The sequence below is a fragment of the Macrobrachium nipponense genome, chromosome 44, assembly GCF_015104395.2.
Source record: "Macrobrachium nipponense isolate FS-2020 chromosome 44, ASM1510439v2, whole genome shotgun sequence".
NCBI classification, from domain to species: domain Eukaryota; kingdom Metazoa; phylum Arthropoda; class Malacostraca; order Decapoda; family Palaemonidae; genus Macrobrachium; species Macrobrachium nipponense.
Window position 1 is genome coordinate 38673884 of NC_087221.1, and position 11191 is coordinate 38685074.

General features: G+C 37.5%; 1 protein-coding gene and 1 pseudogene across 1 annotated transcript in view; one reads left to right on the forward strand and one right to left on the reverse strand.

Moving 5' to 3' along the window:
• The window catches only part of LOC135204203 (glutamate receptor ionotropic, NMDA 2B-like), a 654480-nt gene that overhangs the window by 578254 nt on the left and 65035 nt on the right, over positions 1–11191 (reverse strand). The gene's annotated exons all lie outside the window — the stretch shown is intronic.
• On the forward strand, positions 1481–7630 carry LOC135204202 (uncharacterized; annotated as a pseudogene).

The window sequence follows — 11191 nt, forward strand, 5'->3', positions numbered from 1 at the left end:
TAAGATGGGAGGAAGAAGATATGAACGGAAGTGCAGTAAGAGAAATGGGAGGGGCTGCAGCTACGCGCCGAAGGGACGCTGTAAGGAATCTTAAGTAATGCCTACAGTGCAACGCTTGAGGTGTACTGACTGCACTAACAACCTACGGACAAAGAGTTGCAGTTATTCTCTTTACTGTTTAAGGTAAAATGGCTTAGCGAAATCATAGCATTTGCAGCATGAGGACTGGTATTACTGGAATGAATGCCAGGGGGGGGGGGGGGGGAGACTTTCATTTCTTTTAAGGTAGAATGCAATCTGCTAAATAATCACATAACTACCTAACAGCAAATATATAAAATAAAATAACAATGGAACCGCTTTCCAATTAGAGATATAAAGCATTCATCGCCAGTAGAGTTAAAAACAGGAGGAAATATGAGTCACTTAAGATAATATAAAGTAAATAACAGGAGGAAATATGAGTCACTTAAGATAATATAAAGTAAATAAAAAAAGATTCATGTGATTACTATAATGTGAAGAGCGGCCAGGGTTTTTCCGGCCACAACATTCAATTTATATAAGTAAAATCCAATTAAGAAAATGAAATGTGAAAGATCATGAAGACATTTCACCCGATTATTTTATATAATAATATTTTCCAATGCCCCGAGCTATAAGTAGGAAATAAAAAAATAAGCTTAATCTGCAAGCTAATACAGATGTCGTAAGGGCAATAAACTTAGTGAAAGACTCATGAGCAACATCGGCATCAACTGACTGGTTTTTGTCAACGGGCGTCGCAACGGCTATGGTCATCGAACCCGGCACACTCATCAACAACAATGATCGAAATAATGATGCTGATAATGGCAATACCCGAGTTATTCATTAAATAAACACAATTATGTCCAAAAACAGCCATGTTTATATAGTGCTCATTAAGCACCATGACTATGGAGAAAGAGAGAGAGAGAGAGAGAGAGAGAGAGAGAGAGAGACTTCCCCATCCCGCCTCCCTTCCCCCCCACCTCCCCCTCAATAGCGAGAGTGCTTGAAAGAGAGCTCCAGATTCCCCGGTGCCTTTAAAGCTGTCATCCCTTCAAGTTATCGATATCCGGGTTTGCCGGGGTTGTGTGCAGAAAAGTCAATTTCGGTCCGTATATAGTACAAACGACCACCGGCCGGAGCCTCCCCGGTTTGAACGAGTGTTTGCCAGGACCGTTCGTTTCAAAAACAACCGAGAGTGCGACCCACTTTGCTCACACACACACACACATACACACACACACACACACGAGTGTTTGTTGGAACCGTTCGTTTCAGGGAGACCGAAGGCGGCTCGTTCCCGTGTTGATAGGAGCAGTTCGTTACGGACATTCTTCTCAATTATATTTTAGTTTCCGGGTTTGTTCGAGGTTTCGTTATGACCGTCCGTTTATCAAAACTCGAAGAGAGCAGGTTTGCGCAACGTTTACATGTATTTTTTTTTTTTTTTTTTTTTTGTATGGTGTTTTTACGTTGCATGGAACCAGCGGTTATTCAGCAACGGGACCAACGGCTTTACGTCGTGACTTCCGAACTACGTCGAGAGGGAACTTCTATCACCAGAAATACACATCTCTAAACCCTCAATGGAATGGCCGGGAAGCATATTCCTGAAGTCTGGATGGAAATAGACCCTCTCAGATATTAGAACCAATCAGAGCGTGTTTTGGAGCGGTGACGTTGTGAGACTCCGCCCTCCTTAGTGTTACCCCCTATAAACGTTTCTTAATTCTTGCAAACGCACCAGTCTTGAAAATATTAATCTTATATAATACGTTATAATATTGGTAAATATATTAGTTATAATAGATGCATACAGAATATATGTATCAACTATGCTGTACCAGCTAGCATTTACGCTGGCGCTTATTATTATAAAAAGGTACTGAGAGTCTGAGTACGCAAGGTTATGGCACCATTGCTCAATGTAAAGAAACTGCATGCGCTGTTCCTGTTCTGTAACTTCTGTCGAGAATTGATTGAGTCTGTAGTCTATAGTTCTCCTAGTCTGTTGTTTTCGTCGTCTGTTACTTGTACTTAGTCACTATGGAGTGTACAAGAAATCCTGAGTTGCTAGATTTTGAAGGCAGTGGCTTCCATAATATTATTTTGCAAAAAAATAAAGATTTTGTGCGCTTACGAACTAATGCTAAATCGAGGGAAGATTTCGACAAGTGGAGAGAAATATTCAACCTCAAGAATTGTATGTGTTTCAACTCCTATAAACTGTACCCTGTTGGAGTGAAGAAATTATTTCGTCAAAAATTACTCTGCCATCACAGCAACAAATTCAAGCACAAAGGTGTGAAGAAGACTGTTACTGGGTAAGTAGTATTTTTCCATGTACTAATTTTACTCATTCAAGTCTAACCTAGGTAAATCCTAGTCTTAGGGTCTTAGGCCATACCTGAATAGGCTTACACGCAAGAGGCAGGCCTTACCCAAGAACAAAGGGTAAAACTTTACAAAGCTTGCGTGACCTAGGGTAAAAAACCGCATGGTACAGGGGTGGACCATGTACGATCAATGTGTACAACCCCAAGAAAAGTACATTATAACGCGTCCTGACACCGGAGTAGAGGTCTTTAGCTCTGTTTCTCACCAACAAAAAGTCGCGTCTGATGCCCATCTCCGATGTCAGGACACGTTATAATGCACTTTTTTGGGGTTGTACACATTGATCGTACATGGTCCACCCCTGTACCATGCGGTTTTTTTACCCTATGTATAGCCAAAAATAGCTACTCCCGAAATACGTATGTTTGGGAATGGATTGATTTTCGAAAACATGCAGTAAAATATTATACAAAAGCCTATACCTACAAACAGTATGGGAGACCTTTTCAGGAAACCTGGGTGGGGGAACACAGACAGAATAGGCTGAAGGGCAAAAATCGTAAATTTTCGTAAAAGGTAAGGGGATCCCTGTTGGGAAACCAGGTTTTTTGGGTGGGGGGAAACAGTTATGACCACAATTAGCCTAACACAAGGAAATTCATGAATATGACTGTGTGGCTAACCCCCTACCATACATAGCCTACAAGCTCCTGTTGCTGAATAACCACTGGTTCTATGCAACGTAAAAACATAATTACAAACAAACAAATACATATGCGCTTACCCCCTACCGTACATACGGCCCCCTGGCCAAAACGATCTTTCATAAGTTTGGATGATCGGAATGCTGGGGGAGAGTAAAATGGCCTTTGCTGATGTACAGTCCTTTTCAAGTGCAGGATTGTCATCAGTTTATCATTTTCATTTCATTTCTCATTTTTCCATCTAGCCATACTTTCATTTCAGCGTTGAATGATCTTACAGGTCCCAGTGCTTGGGCTATGCCCTAAATTCCATAATCCATCCATCCTACCATACATACAAGCTGACCTCCTACACTGCATACAAGGGGCTACAACCGTTCGGTGGTCTACACTACTTTACCAATGGACACAGGCTATTGCTTGACTACCTAAGAAACAATACTCGTTATTGACACATTGACCCCAGCCTCTGCAGGGTGACATTACTTTTTCAATGATCATTTTTGGAACATTTGTTACTTGTACATTGGGACCTGCCTGGCCTAGGCTACTTCTTACTTTGGAATTACAGAAGGCCGCACAATCTTGATAAAGTTTTACCTACCAAAGTGCAGAAATATGGCAATTTTCAGTTGTCCTCGGGCAGCCCATAAGTTTGGTACTCAGTCCACAGGAACTAAGGCTTTAAAATTATATAATTTTATGCTTACTGAAACTAGATTTGAGTGAAGCAGACCCCTGTACCCTCCTAATTGATTGCTAAAATAGGATAAATAGGGCATAAATATTGTCCCCCAGGACCAAAATTCCAAATTTGTGACACACTGCTAGGACAAATTGTGGAGAACCTAAGGGTAGCCTATGCCATTTGGATGCATTTCTTTCAAGCTCCAAATATCCAGCCCTTCAGTCGCTAAAACAAAAATGGGTCTAATTAGTAATTGGGTGTAAAAGGAACTAGGCCTAGCTAGCCTGACCTATTTATAGGCTATCTAAACTACTTATCCAGAGGGGCTCCCCCCCAACCTAATGATAGGAGACACCTATAATGCCCTACCTTAACATAGGGGGCTAGACCCCTTTGAGGAAGTTGAACTGGTTGCTTGGGTAAACCAATTCCTTTCTAAGCATGAACTCTTCCCCGATGCACAACAATTTTTTTTTTTTTTTTTTTTTTTTTTTTTTTTTTTTTTTTTGCATACATAATTAACATTCAATAACTGCAGTTGTGAGTAGATATGTGAATTCTGTTTTTAAAATTGCTGTTAGTGGTTTATATAGACGCACACGGTTCTCTCTGCTTGTATATTTATTATTAAAACTTTGTGCCATAAAATATGCAGCATTATTGTTATATATAATATATATGCTAATTATATTTATTTATTTCATTCTCAGTTGTGAAGTTTTCGTCGATGCCACAATTAGGATCATTCATAAGCAATCCCTTAAAAGGGACAAGCTTATGGAGTCTTTTCCATGTTTTATTGAGATCCATGGGTGGCATAATCATTCCCTTGATTCTGCAGATGCTCTTAATCAAACTGAGAGTAACATCAAGTACCGAGATACATTCGGAGAGATACTTTGAGCAAGGTAAAATAACACTTTTCTTGAAAGGCAGTCAAACTTAGTGTAATGTTCTTGTATTTACCTGTTTCAAAGTTTTTGTAAAAAGAATTTTACTATAATAATTATCTAGTGGAATTAAATTCAGCTAGAAAACCTCAATGTCACAAATTATATTGTATGTAAAATTTCACATGGTAATTTAATATTGATTATACTGAACAAATAACGTTAACTCTGCTGATAATGTCACTTTAGTGCATATAGGCCTTTATAGGAATGTAGAAATTATAGTCTGTTTGTGTTTATTGATGTATAATGTTATCCCATAATTTGTTTGATGTTTATTGATGTTATAAACAGTTAATCCCAATAATTCATATCCTTTTTTCAGAAATTCTCACTACCGGCACACATGCAACAGCTCTTTCCCTTGGAAGTCGTGAACAAATTAAGTACTGTAATTCCTAAGACATATGCTTAAGGCTGATATCACACTTTTGAGGGCTGCCCTTTTTCAAAATTTGTAGTGTCGATATATATGAAAGTAAATTAACTGCCTTTTACCATCTAAAACTGCAAATGGCATAACTAATGATTTATTTATATAATTAGCTACTTCAAAAAGATTTGCCTTGCATTTTTGTGCTTTTAATTCGGCATTACTCCCGAATAGACTAACTCAAAGATGTTATTATTATACAATAAAATTAATGTTGAATCAGTACCATGATTGAAATGTAAGTAGTTCTTCGATAATATTCATGTTTGGGGGCCTCAAAATCAAAATGATTTCCTTGATCACCTGATCAGTGATTGCATGTATACTAGGACAATGCAGTAATGATGTTACTGTAGTTACTATTATTTTAGAATGATAATCTTAGCCAAGTTTTGACTCTTTCCAAGGTGGCGGTGAATGCAGTAGAAGATATTATAAGCACTGAGATCTTGATATGAAAATATGTATGTGTATCATAACTTCTATATTAAGGTTTATTTTTGCGTTGGAATGCGATTGTCAGCTAACATTAGAATATTTACAGGTATGACAACAGCGATGGCTCACAGACACCATCTTATGAAATTAGATTTGGTTGATGATTTGAGAGGACAAGCAAACAAATCTGTCAATCCATCTCTCAAATCTGTGGAATATATGCGGACCCAATGGGTAAAACGAACAACATGGTGGATTGAAACAAACGTTGTCTATGTTTAATGCTATCCACAAGTATGCAGCTGACAACCCAGAAGTACAGATTAAAGTTGAACACAACGATGAACGATTCTGTGTGGTTTTGGTAACTCCCTTCATGAAGAGGGTTCATGAACATCTAAGAGAAGCCTCGGAAGTTGTTTTTGTGGATGCCACAGGATCTGTAGACCAACTGAACACAGCTATCATACCTTTTATTTGTGCAGGACCAGCTGGTGCTCTTCCTTTGGCATGTGTTCACATCATGCCAAGATCAAGTAACATTGACCAGAGGTTTGTAGTTTACATGAATGATTTTACTCTTTATTCTATTTTTGCGTATGTTAACTTTTTCAGAGGCATGTTAGGAAAATTTTTATGACTAAATAGTATGCTTTCCTTTCAAATACAAAATCCATGCTCACTACGAGACCCTGGGATTTTGGGGGGGAGCCACTTATGACTTATTGTATTGCATATGGGTCTGCTCCATACTTTCATCCTAATACTGCACTTCACTCTAACGACTACAGGTATTCTATCACTAGATTCCTACCTTCACTCAGAACTCTCCTAACCTCTTGAAAAATCTTTTCTAATTGTTGACTTTGCTTTGATGGTATGTAAGTTCAGTACATACAATATATATTTTCCTAAGCAAAAATTTAATTTGTATTCCTCTTTAAGTGATACTACTTTCCTGGTGACAAGCACAGTCACCTCTAAGAATTTTGTTAGTCTACTTTTTTTTTCTTACTCTTCTTTAGGAGGTTAAACAAAATTTTAATGAAGTATTTGCATAATGTTTTTACACATATACAGTACAAAATGCATTTAGTAAGAAGGTGCTTGTGCCCAACTAGGCCATTGTATATTTACAGATAATGCAAATATGACGATTTAATTTATAATTCTGTTTGTTAACATCCATACAAGTAATAATATTTTCTATAAATTATATTTAATGTTCTGTTTTGTGCTTGGCAGGCTTTGGTATGATTAAGGAGATGCTAGGTGAATGTGCTTTCTATGGCAGAGGAGCTCCACAGTCATTCATGACTGACAACTGTGAAGCTGAAAGAAAAAGTCTAGCTGCAACTTGGCCCACAGCAAACCGTTTTCTAGTATTTTCCAACTGCTTTCAGCAGGTTATGGGGCGTTGGCTATTGGATTCTAAACATAGAATTCAAAAGGATAATCGTCAAGACCTTATGGCTGCCATGAAAAGTCTTGTTTATGCTAGTTCAAAAGCAGTTTATATGTGGGTGGCAGTCTCTCCAATCCTGTTCTCTCATGGCTACATATCCTATTTTTCAAAGGTAATGTGAAATAGTCAGTTTTAGAAGCATTCAGTGCACTATTGCTTCAGCCATCTGTCCCTATAAATGTCCTTTTTTTTTTATATAATTCATTAAAGTGTAAAGTCAGTCCCCATTGTTTATAAATTCAACCAAGTTGGTATGAAATCCAAGGTCTTTGATCCTTTTGAATGAGAGTTGAACAGAATTGAAAAGAAAATTGATTCTATCAACTAAGTTTACTTTTCAGATTGCAATGTTGTATGTATGTTCCTGCTGTTAATTAACCATTTTTTTTAATTCCTTTTGGCATATTTAAATATTTTTTTAATGAGCATATTTTCTTAACTTTCAGTTATGTGGCATCCTTGGTTGAAAGGAAGGAAGATTGGGCAATAGCTTTTCGAGCTGGTACATTGTTACGAGGGCACCATACAAATAATTTCTGCGAGTCAACAATGTGCATAATCAAGGATATTGTTCTCAGTAGGTAAGGATTCATAAGTACATTATACAGGTAATATTTGTCATTACATTATTTAAGAAAGTACATATACTGATACTTAATGAGTCTGCATGTGTTTAACTGATGCTACTTTTTACTTTCCTCGAGAGTTGCTGAGGGTGGGTTGGAGTTGGGTTGATGTTATTACTATGAAATTTCACAAAACTGAAGTTCTCCCACTAAGCAAGTGATGACACTGCCTTGATAGTTGCCATGACCTCTTGCTGAAATTGGTGGGCTGTGATCTTAGTAGAGTGTGTATGTGTATCTCTCTCTCTCTCTCTCTCTCTCTCTCTCTCTCTCTCTCTCTCTCTCTCTCTCTCTCTCTCTCGTGTGTGTGTGTGTGTGTGTGTGTGTTTTAGACACTACATAATAATAATAATAATAATAATAATAATAATAATGATAATAATAATAATAAAAATTATATTGGCATAAAATTTTTGAAAAAACTGCTCAACAGTATGCATATTGAAAGGAACAGGAAAGAAAAAATTGGGGTATCCAAATAGCTGAGAGTTGCTCCAGTTTAATTTAAAACCTCTATACTGCAATGAAAATACTATGGTTCAAAGGTCTCTGGATGTTTTGCAGTTAATTTTATTGATTGATCTGGCAAACATGATTTGTCAGTAAGTGTAGAAACTCATTTTTTATGGAAATGTCTTACCTTGAAAGAGAGAGAAAATGGACATATTTAAACCCATGCTGGCAAAATTTAAGAAAAAAAAATTCTGTATATATTTAAAACTATGCTGGCAAAAGTTCAGGTTAAACTGCATTAATATTTGTAACAGACTGCCCTAGTTTTAGTTGTACTGTATCAAACAGTTTGGATTGCTTCTTCATTTTTTTTTTCAGATGCAAGGCATACAACACGGCCCAGCTACTGATGTTTATGGTCGAGATTTTCGATGTATACGTGAGGCAACGATTTTGGTCGATGTGGCCTTGAGTAGGCGCATGTAAAGCCAATAATCTCGACCAAGGTTGCATTAGACAGCGTTGAATTGGTTGGCAATTCTAAATATAAAGTACAGAGCGAATCTGATCCAACCATAAAATATGATATAGACCTTGAAATTGGACTATGCTCTTGCATGCAAGGCCAAACTGGTGCTATTTGCAAGCACCAAATTGCATGTGCCGAGTTTAGCATGACAGCTGTGCCCCAGCAATTTTTAAGTAGCAGTGAAAGTCGCCATCGATTAGCAGTTTTGGCTGTGGGCCAAGAGAAGGTCCCTGATGTGGCATTTTTTAGAAAGTTGAATGAGGATGGTGGGTTTGAGATCACTGGCAAGGCAGATATAAAAGAAATTGTTAGTGAGAGGACAGAAAATCTGGATATGAAAGAGGAGCCACAGGATCCAATTTCTATAACAGAGACAATGTCATCTTCAGATGATGATGATTTTGCCTCTAGAAAAATATCACATGATGTTGCAGATGCCATAGTTAGAGTCAGTGCGCGCTATGGAAATAGCGATACAGACCTAGCACTGAAGAAGTTCCTCGGGCGCCTGGATTCCGTAAAAACTGCAAACCAGTTGAATAGTTTGCTGCATTGCACAGGAAGTGCAATAAGGAATGGTGGAGCTGGGCGAGGTAAGATACCTTGTCAGCCAACCTCCATCGCAAGACGCTCAACTGGCAGGCCAAGGGGAGCTGCACCGCTGTGTAAAGGCCGTCATCCGACAGGTGCTGTGTCTTCACAACCTAAACGTCCCCGTAATTTGGCTCGCAACTTTCCCAGAACGTGGCCAATGGGAAATCTCATGGCACGAATCATTAAGTGAAAAATTATTATTTTTTTTTTATTGGCATATATTTGATTCAAATGGACTATTTTCGAATTCATATTTCTCACATTTCACAATAGTTGTTGATTAGTGTTAAGGCAACGTATTAATTTTATGTGTTTATTATAGCTCTTAAGACATGAATTATTCGATTTTTATTGTATCTGGTTGACAATGGAACTGTGCAGTTTGGAGTTAATCAACTTTGGTATGATGTACAATGTGAGTAATCTTTTGTATAAAATAATCTTTTGTAAATAATTTGATTTTTTCCCCTTATATTCCAAGCTATGCAGTTGATTTTAAAATTTACAATAAAATATCACCAAAGGAAAGCTTTTTCGTATTCGAGGCTGCAATGTTAATATGTATAATATAAGCAAAGCAATAATTTTGCATAGTTTATGATATCTGCACAACAAAACCTGAGCATGGCCTTGGTTGTAAACACAGCGTAAATTTGTGCTTTATTATATATCTGTGCAAATTGAACATTTTTTCTGATATATTTTTCTTTGACTAGAATGAATTTGCTACTCATTTCCGTCGGTAATTATTAAAAGAATATGCTTTTTTTTATTGCAACATAGATTTACCCTAGCAACTAAAATAAAGGTCTATATTTCCTGTCTCACACCATGTACTATACTTCCGAACATGAATTACCATCCGTATTCTAGCCTAACCTGACTAAATATGTAATTTCAAAAACATTGAGTCAAAACTACAAAACAACAATAGAAAATATATATGTATATAAGCAACAAAGAACAAATCAACTTGCAGAAGACATATATATGATCAACAGGGCAAAATTTGTGCATTTTGAAGGGTACATTGGTTCCAAATAAAATTCAAAGTAACAAAATTTTAAACTGCCAGCCTACTTCATGTACTTAATGCCTAAGTGTCGAGGCCAATATGAGTAGTTGAGTCATTTTGTCAATGGGTGAAGTATTACGTAACGAAACAGCTGATTGCCAGGGGATCATAATCCTCCTGTCGAGGCCAATATAAGTAAAGTCATTTTTCAACGGGTGAAGTATTACGTAACGAAACAGCTGATTGACATGGGATCATAGCCCTTCTGGTGTGTTTCATTGAGCAATGTTGCCAGCCATATGCCTTGCGTATCTCGGTACTTTAAATTTTAATATTATTTATTTACCAATACTATACCTCCCCCTCACAAGATATTCTCAAAAACTGGTGCTTCTGCATGAATTATTATGTAATGAAGCGGCTGATTGCCATGGGCATGGCTTTCTGCGTCTTTCATTGAGCAATGGTCCCATATGCATATCTCAGTAACTTAAAAGCATAAACGCCAGCGTAAATATTAGCTGGTACAACATATTTGATACATATTTTCTGTATACGTCTATAATAACTAATATTACCAATATTTAAACCTATTATATAAGATTTATATAACTGGTGCTTCTGCAAGAATTAAGAAAAGCGTATACGAGTTAGCGCTAGGAGGGCGGAGTCTCACGACGTCACCGCTCCAAAACACGCTCTGATTGGTTCTAATATCCGAGAGGGTCTATTTCCATCCAGACTTCAGGAATATGCGGCCGGGAATCGAACTCGCGGCCACCGAGGTGGCAGACAAAGAACATACCAACCACTTGTTCTCTTCGTAGTACCTACTGCATCGTCAAGATTTGTGTTTTTAAATAACTGCTCGTTAAAGTAATTTATTTTGCAGAAACCGTTTGGTTTCAAACAATGGAACGAACTGCACG